Raw genomic sequence first — 9,410 nt, forward strand, 5'->3', positions numbered from 1 at the left:
CCCCATTGAAAAAGATGCATCCCCTGTGCCAGCCTTCCCCAGTCTTGCAGTGTTTGCTGGCGTAATTGGAGTTATAGTCTACCCCACCTAGAGGGTGACAGGTTTGGAGGAGAGGCTGCAGGATGCTGGAAAAAACAGATAGATGATAAATAGATAAAATGGCAAGCCTCAGCCCGCCCTTTGTAAGCCTGAGTTCCTTTGGGGAGATGGAGACAGGGTATAAAAAGAACTGCTAAGTTGGCAGAAGCTGGGGCTAACAGCAGGAGCTCACCCTGCTCCCTGGATTCGAACCTCCAGCCTTTTGGACAGCAAGTTCAGCAGCTCAGTGGTTTAACCCACTGCGCCATCAGGGCTCCAATTAGAGCCTACTCTCCTAAGCAGGGTCAGACTTGGTCTGTACTTGAATAAGGAGATGGTTAAGGAATACCAGGAGGTATAACTTGATTTCAAAGAAAGACAATAGCAATGGGAATCTGAATATTCCTCACCCAAAGAAGCCTTATGAAATCCAAGGAGTCACCAAAAGATTCCTTGGATTTCATAGGGACATATATGCACAGAGTCTTCCTCAAAGCGGATAAACTCTCTAAGGGCCCTTCCACACAGCCATATAACCCGGAATTATCAAGGCAGATAATCCACAATATCTGCTTCGAACTGAGTTATGTGAGTTCACACTGCCATATAATTCAGTTCAATATGGATTTTATACAGCTGTGTGGAAGGGGTCTAAGTTGTGTGGTGGAACTAAGCTATGCCCCTTTAAATTCTATTACTGGAATCTCAACCTTCATATTGCCAATGGAGAGGCATTGTGTTGCTGGAATAAATTTGTATATACTCAGATGTGAAGGGGGTGGGAGGGAAATTGTTCAAACCCAATTTTCCTAGTTTCCAACAGACTTCACAACCTCTGAGGATGCCTGCCATAGATGCAGGCAAAACGCCAGGAGAGAATGCTTCTGGAACATGGCCCTACAACCTGGAAAATGCACAACAATGCAGTGATTCTGGCCATGAAAGCCTCAGACAAGACATTGTTTAATTTGGGATGGAAGAATCCTGGGAAGGCTCCACCCCCCCCCCCCCACACACACACACAAGGCTGTAGTTGTGGAATACAAATATAGATGTCAATACAGGAAGTTTCTGCTAATGACAAGGGGGAAATGAGGGGAACCTTTCATTCGTCTCCTGCTTAACACATACAGATGTATTCATCATTATTTCTCGTCGCTCGAGGGCAGGAGGCACAGGTGGGTTCCAAGCCGGCTTGCCTGCTAGAGGACAGCAGAGCCTGAAAGAATGATAAGTAGACAGTTGGAATGCCACGGAGCCAGCAAAGCACAATAAAACTCCGGAGCTCTCTTCCTGTCTCCGAAACCCATAAATTATAAAAATTGCACCTGCCTCGGGCCACGTAGATATTGTTTTATTAAAGCTGGGGAAGAATAAACTTTTCAACTGCTGCAGGGGACAAAAAGGTGGGGCTGGGGAGCGGGGAGGAGGAAGCATGGCGGCCTTTGGCCCCTGTTGGCTTACTTTAATCCCATTTTTGTCATGACTGCACATTTCAAGTCCATTCAGGATGGTTTGGATGAGAAGGCCCAAGGCCTGCCATTTCCAGAGGGAGACATGAAAGGAAGGCTCAGAGGGAGAAAAACTCCCTACTGAACAAGCCCAGTCCCCAGCTTCAGAAGTATGAGACTGAGCCAGGGCCGGCCCTGCCATTGGGCCAAGGAAACATTGCTTGAGCCTGTGGGAAAGGCAGGATTAAGAAATGGTTGATTTGTGCAATTTCTCCAGGACCCTCATTGGCTGAAGATCCAAGGACATAAGTATACAGCTTGATTTCTCTTCCTCCCTTGTTCATGTCTTGATTTTACAATTTTTTGTGTTCTCATCAACTTTTTTGGTGTTACGTAAATAACAAAGACCCTGTATTGTCAAAGGCTTTCATGGCCGGGATCACTGGGTTGTTGTAGTTTTTTTCGGGCTATAGGACCATGTTCTAGAGGCATTTCTTCTGATATTTTGCTTGCCATAGATGCAGGCGAAACGTCAGGAGAAATGCCTCTAGAACATGGCCATATAGCCCGAAAAAACCTACAACTCAACAAAAACCCTATTAACTACCTCATCAGATGGGATAATTTTAGTGTCCTAAGACTTTTACCCCATCTGGGGGATGGAGGCCGGCATTGTGTGACTTCCTGTGTAGGCCACCCCCCCTCCCAATCGGGGTAAAATAGCGCCAGATGCTTTCCCTGGCAACATGAGAGACTTCCTGTGTTGTCTTAGCCTGGGGCCTTCCCACAATGGTGATGCTTTCCCCATGTGATGGGCAAAGCATCACAGAGAGGGAGCTGCATGTGGGGTGATAGATTCACCTCGCTGCTCTCTTTTTCCTCTTCAGAAGCCCAGTGAAGTGGGATGCTTTTCCAGGGCTTTATGATGAGGTCACTAGACTTGACCATTTAATGCAGATTTATTTATTTATCGTATCAGGAGAGAACCAAACAATTGTATTGTATCTGAAAAACAAAACAAAAAAACTACAAAGTTTGCAAACTTGGCATTTTATTAAATGTCCTTTGACCAGTAGCTGGCCACTTGGAGTGCCTCCAGTGTTGCTATAAGAAGGTCCTCCATTGTGCATGTGGCAGGGCTCAGGCTGCATTGTAATAGGTGGTCTATGGTTTGCTCTTCTCCACACTCGTATGTCGTGGATTCCACTTTGTAGCCACATTTCTTAAGGTTGGCTCTGCATCTCGTGGTGCCAGAGCGCAGTCTGTTCAGTTCCTTCCAAGTCACCCAAGTCTCTCATTTGGTATCATCCACTGATTGAGGAGCTGGTTTTTAGCCTGCCACTTTCGGATTCTCACTTGCTGAGGTGTTCCAGCGAGTGTCTCTGTAGAGCTTAGAAAACTATTTCTTGATTTAAGTGATTGGCATGCTGGCTGATATCCGAACAGAGGATGGGCTGGAGATGTCACTGCTTTGGTCCTTTCACTATTGGTTGCTACTTCCCGGCAGATGTCAGGTGGAGCAATGCCGGCTAAACAGTGTAATTTCTCCAGTGGTGTAGGGTGCAGACACCCTGTGATAATGCGACATGTCTCATTAAGAACCACATCCACTGTTTAAGCATGGTGAGATGTGTTCCACACTGCATTATATGGTTAGTGTGGACTTGTAACATGAAACTCGTTGCAGTTAAACTTCATTATAGGAGTCTACACTCACCATATAATATAGTTTGATTGGCATTAAATGATCAGTGTAGATGGGACCGTAGTAAAACACACAGAGTTGTTCATCTTGCCCAAGTTGGTGGGCAGAAAATGGTTTCATATGTGAATTATTTGTCTCTGTGTTGTTGCCTCTCACACTGTTTAATTTCTGTGTCAAGACTTCTAGAATAACTCATGCATGTGCAGAAGGGGACTATTTTGGCAACTGTTCCAGGGCCCCAAACAATTTAATCCAGCCTTGGCTGAGTAGCAGCGAGACATCCTGTGCTCCTAAGCTGGCTTGCTCACAGATGCTGCTCGTCCATCATCAGCGTTCAAGGAAGAGTCATCTGAAAGACTGCTGCTCAGCTTCTGTAGGCAGAATGCCACATTTCCAGTCAAGGTTAGGAATGGGGCAGGGCACCATCTTATCCTTTCCCTGCTGCTCCAAATGCCACATGTGCTTTCTTCATTATACCAGTGCTTCAGATTTTGCTGTAAAGTTTTATTTTAATGAATACATTCATATACTCACATACTTTTATGACTGTTTAAATGTTTATGTTCCCTTTATTAAAAACAGCCAGTGCGAAGTCGAGGGGGCTGCAATGGGAGTGGCCGAACTCTCTTCTTTTGAGGTCTGCAGCTATAAAAGAACTAAAGAAAATCTTCAGATGTAAAGATATATCAGTGAATACTACCTTAAAATGCTCAATGTCATATTTCCTATCTGTGAAAGTTGGGCAGGGAAGAAAGCTGATGGGATGAAAATGAAATAATTTGAGATGTGGTGCTGGGGGAGAACGGCGGATACAGAGGGCTGCTAAAAAGATAGTCCAAGATTAAATCAGGCCTGAACTCTCCCTAGAAGCCAAGATGACTAAGCTGAGTCCTTTTGTACTTTGGCCATATCATGAGAAGAGATGTCTCATTAGAAAAGACGATAATGGTTGGTAAAATGGAGGGCAGTAGGAAAAGAGGAAGACCACATTCTGAATGGATAGATTCAATCAAGAGTTTGCAAGACTTGACCAGGGCTGTTGATGACAGGATGACTTGGAGGTCTCTCATTCACAGAGATGACAATTAACAGATTTTCATAGCATCCGTTTGTTGGGGGCTGAATGCTAGCAGTGCAAATGAAGACCCTGATGAATGGGGATCAAAGGCCCCAAAAGGTAGGTCTACCACATTTGTGTATATTTGTCCAACTGTTCTCTCACCTGTCCTTCAATTATGCTTATTTGGCTGGGAGAGCCATAACAGATCTTCTGCCTTCTTGCTTCCTAAGCTAATGTAAAAAAAAAAAATCCAACAAAAATGTGAGCAAGGTTAAGCAGACGGCTACCAAATGGGCTTCTGGGATGAATGGAGATGTGAACCAGGATCTCTCATGCTTTAATTTTAAACTCTAACTGCTATGCTTTCAAACTAGGTTGATACCTCCCTATTCTCTGTAGTGTATGATGATAATGGTGATGATGGTATTATTATTATTATTATTATTATTATTATTATTATTATTATTATTTGGAACACAACAAGATTAATACGCAGCAAACAAGATCACTATGCTGGCTGTTCTATTGGATCACATGTCAGACACTTCCCAGGTGTCTAGGATTGTGTGATGTATCGGTGAATAATGCATGCAGATTTGAGTAGGGTGGCCTTTTGCAGCTGACAGATGGTAAATATGTCAGCACTGATTGTGTTTAAGTGGAAGCCAATGTGTTTATTGTTGTTGTTGTTGTTGTTGTTATTATTATTATTATTATTATTATTATTATTATTATTAGTGTCAGGAGCGGCTTGAGAAACTGCAAGTCACTTCTGGTGTGAGAGAATTGGCTGTCTGCAGGGACATTATCCAGGGGATGCCCAAATGTTTTACCATCCTGTGGGAGCCTTCTCTCATATCCCCACATAAGAAACTGGAGATGACTGATGAGAGCTCACCCCACTCCCCAGATTTGAACTGTTGACCTTTCGATCAGCAGTCCTGCTGGCACAAGGGTTTAATACCCTGTGGCACAATGGGTTAAACCATTGTGCTGGCAGGACTGCTGACTGATAGGTCAGCAGTTTGAATCCAGCTCCCCATGTGGAGAATTTAGCTCCAGCTCCCCATGTAATGGCATGAGAGAAGCCTCCCACAAGGATGGTAAAAACAGCAAACATCTGGGCGTTCTCTGGGCAACATCCTTGCAAATGGCCAATTCTCCTACACCAGAAGCAACTTGCAGTTTCTTAAGTTGCTCCTGACATGAAAAAAAAGAAGAGTTTAACCTATTGTGCCACCAAGGGCTCCTTCTTCTTCTTCCTCCTCCTCTTCCTGTTATTATTGCTGAAGACTCTGTGAAAGCAACAGGCTGAAAGCTCCTGAGGCAGTGGCACACATCTTTTGAGGTGTACACAATTATGTTCCATATATCACATATCAATATTTAAGGGTAGAAGGGGATATAAATAATTGCAAAAACTGAGACGAGATGATCCACAGTTGTCTTCTACAATGCATGTGCAATGTTTGTGTTCTTAACAGAAAGCCACACCAAGACTGGTATCTCTCTTGGAAGATAAGGTCAGTGCAGGATAGCTACATGAAGAGTCCCTTCAATGCATCAGAACAAGGGAATTGCTGGACATAACACAGGGGGAATTGATCCTAAACAATCAACAGGGGAAAAACAGCAAAAGAATATGAAGAGTGCTGTAACAGCAAAAAAAACAGCCTGGAGTAAAGTCAAGGGCACACAATACAGAAGGGATTCAGAATGTCTCCAATCAAGCAATTTCTTTTTGCATCTTCATGAGGAAAGCAGCAGTGAAGATACTCAAACAGGAAACCAGCAACAAGGAACAACACATGCTAAAGGAGTCAGGTAACTGCAAACCACAAGAAGAAAGGTGCTGCTGGTTGGGGACTCATTGCTCAAGGGCATAGAGGCACCTCTATGCCATCTTGACAAGAGAAATCAGGAAGTATGTTGTCTTCCCGGCAGCTGTATCCAGGATGTCACTAACAACTTGCCAAAACCCATCCAGAAAAATAGATCAGCGCTCCCTTTTCCTTATTCATGTGGACACCAATGACACTGCCAAGAACGTCTAATATTGAAGCCTTGGGCAAAGAGCTTAAGGGGTTTTAGGCACTGATGGCATTCTCCTCAATTCTGCTAGTGAAAGATGCAGGACTACACAGGAGCCAGCTCACAATTTTAGAAAATGGTGTGAATGCTGTGGATGTCATTTTTATGGATTTCTGGAAAGCTTATGATAAGGTTCCCTACAATATATTGATTAGTGAACCGATTAAATGTGGAATACATGCAAAGGACTTAGATATATTTGAAAAATTGGAAGGAATCACTAAAATAAAATTCAAGAGATAAATGGCAACTTCTATGAGGTTTATCCAGAAAGTAAGGTTACAAGTCACTTGCAGGGAATTTTCTCGGGGGAAGTTGGTATCACTGCTGTGTAGTTGGAAGCCAGCAGAAGCCAACGAGCAGTGCCAGTCATCAGTAGCTCCTCGACTGGCATTGTGAAGGCTAGAGATGAACATCCTTATTCCGTTTTCCTTCTGTCTCCTTCATGACAATGTGTGTTGTTGACTACATTTGGTTGGGATGTTTTAAGTCACCCCTCTCACAGCCCTGATCTCGCACCCAGTGACTGTCATCTGTTCACTAAATTGAAGGAACCTGAGTGGAAAACAGTTTTCTGACTACAAGGTGAAAATTGAAGTGACAAACTGGCTGAAAAAGGCAGCGGGAGACTTCTATGACACAGGAATCAAAAAACTCATTGCATGGATGACAAAATGTATTGAACCAAATTGTGATTATGTGGGAAAAAATAATGTAATACCTAGGCTATAACCCATGTAAGTTTTATTAAAATATATTCATTCTTTCTATTTTAAAAAATCTTGTAACCTTACTTTCTGGATATCCTCGTACATTTCGGTCACCAAAAAAAATGCACAGGTACAGGCAGATGTTGGTGACATGGGCAGAATCCATCCCCTTTCCCTGTGCTGATCAGAGTAGGGAAAGGCAAAGGGTGGCCGTGTGAGTCTGAATAGCAGATTGGGCTAAATCAGATCCAATCCTGCTGCCCAGCTTGCCGTGAATCCTCAGAATACTCCAGAGATCCAGCAAAGTATCCATCACCTTGTCCAAAGCAAGGCAAAGTTGGTTTAAAGAGGGACAAAAACAGGATATGCAACAGAAGCCACTGTTCATTGGGACAACCAGAAGGTCATTTACAATGAGTATAGGGTATGTATAGACAAACCCTTGGTGGTGCTGGGACAGGGTGCAAGTAATTGTGTTTTTTTGCTTGGTATGAAGCTGGCTGCATTGGATGGATTCGTAACAACTGCCACATGATGCTCATGCCTGCTAGAATACAAATGGAAGCACATTCATGAAGGGTAAATGTTCCCAAGGCTCAATCATCTCAAGTGGTGCATCATCATTTGTCCTCCCTCGTGCTATTCCCCAGCACTGCAAAAGGATCATTTCAAGAAAGAAGCCACAATATCATTGTATATTTAACAATATATATTTTATATATAATTTCTAGATCAGTACATTCAGTTTAACTTGGTTTTCTTCACAAACAGAAGAACTCTTACAATAGTAGACTTCTAAAATAAATACTATTAAAATAGAGCTTCAAAATAAATATTCTATACAAAGGAAAACTTCTGTGGCAATTTATTTTCAGTTGAGGAAAGTAGCAAAAAGAAAAAAAAATAAGATAGGGGAATCTTGACCACTCTCTGAAAAGTTCAGAAATAATAATAATAAACCCCACACCCTAAACATGCACAGTGCTGCAAGACAGACATTTATTGGAGCCAACAAACTCTCATTGCCCAAGCAATGAAAGTTTCAGAATAGCAGAAAAACGAAGATTTGTGGCATCCTCTGTTCCCATTCCTCATTCACGTACTGATCAATTTGGAATGCTACAGGGCATCTCTGGGAAGGATGAGTGTTTTTGTTTTGGCTTGGTGCACACTATTTAATCAATCTACATTTTTGGTTATGTGGTAGAAGAGAAAGGTGCTACACCTGAAAACAGGCATCAGAACAAACCAAATTGTGCAGTGTGCTGGAACTGGCACTTTTAGGTTGCAGCTCCCAGAATTCACTTTGGAAAATTAATCTACTTTTTGAGCCTTCCTATTGACCTTCCTTCCAGTCAGGATCCATCCTGGCTTGTTGGGACAATTGCTCTCATATTATTTGGTCCCAAATGTGGACAAGTTCCTTTACTGGATCACAACTCCCAAAATTCTGGGATCTGCAACGTAAAATTTGTTCAAAATCCAATTCTATCCCTGTGATACCTTGGAATGGTGGCAATATCAAAAGGGAAATCCACAACTGAGAAGGAGAGAAGTGTCTGGGACAGAAGAAAAGGTAGAACAACCCTGTCCTGATACAGGGTTGACAGTGCTGATGGTGGAGGAAGAATTATTTGCATTTGAAAGGAACACTGTCAGCTTAGGGTGGTCTAATTGGGAAATCTTTAAATGCTTAGTGACAAGCTTCTTAAATTTGTTTGCTTAAGGAAAGAGCTGGAGAGACACCCTGGGTAAAGACTGTAAAGTTTGGGAGACACAAGGAGTGTTACTCTGCTCTACTTGCAAAGTAAAACTCTCACTTCCTCTTTCTAGCACCTCAAATCTACTTATACGATACTGTCATCAACTGATTAGGATTGGGTATTTTTTTTTTGTTCCAAAATGTCGTAATAGATATTGAAGTGGTTTACAACTCTGTTGACTTCTGCCAATCTAGCAATTCAAAGAAATGAAAATGTGAGTAGATCGATAGGTACCACTTCAGTGGGAAAGTAATGGCACTCCATGCAGTCATACCGGCCACATGACCAAGTAGATGTCTATGGGCAATGCTGGCTCTTCGGTTTAGAAATGGAGATGAGCACACCCCCCCCCCCCCCCAGCATCAAGGGTTAGACTTAATGTCAAGGGGAAGCCTTTACATTTACATACAATTCTATATAGTAAATGGGGGGGGGGGGGTATTGTTAAAGTAACACTGTTAAACAAATATAGAGATACTTTGGGTGGATATGTATGTTCAAAGAGTTTGACCCAGCTGTTTATTAAGCGTGGGAAGCCAGGTCGTTCAGAAT

This window comes from Anolis sagrei, chromosome 2 (genome assembly GCF_037176765.1).
Source record: "Anolis sagrei isolate rAnoSag1 chromosome 2, rAnoSag1.mat, whole genome shotgun sequence".
Classification (NCBI taxonomy): domain Eukaryota; kingdom Metazoa; phylum Chordata; class Lepidosauria; order Squamata; family Dactyloidae; genus Anolis; species Anolis sagrei.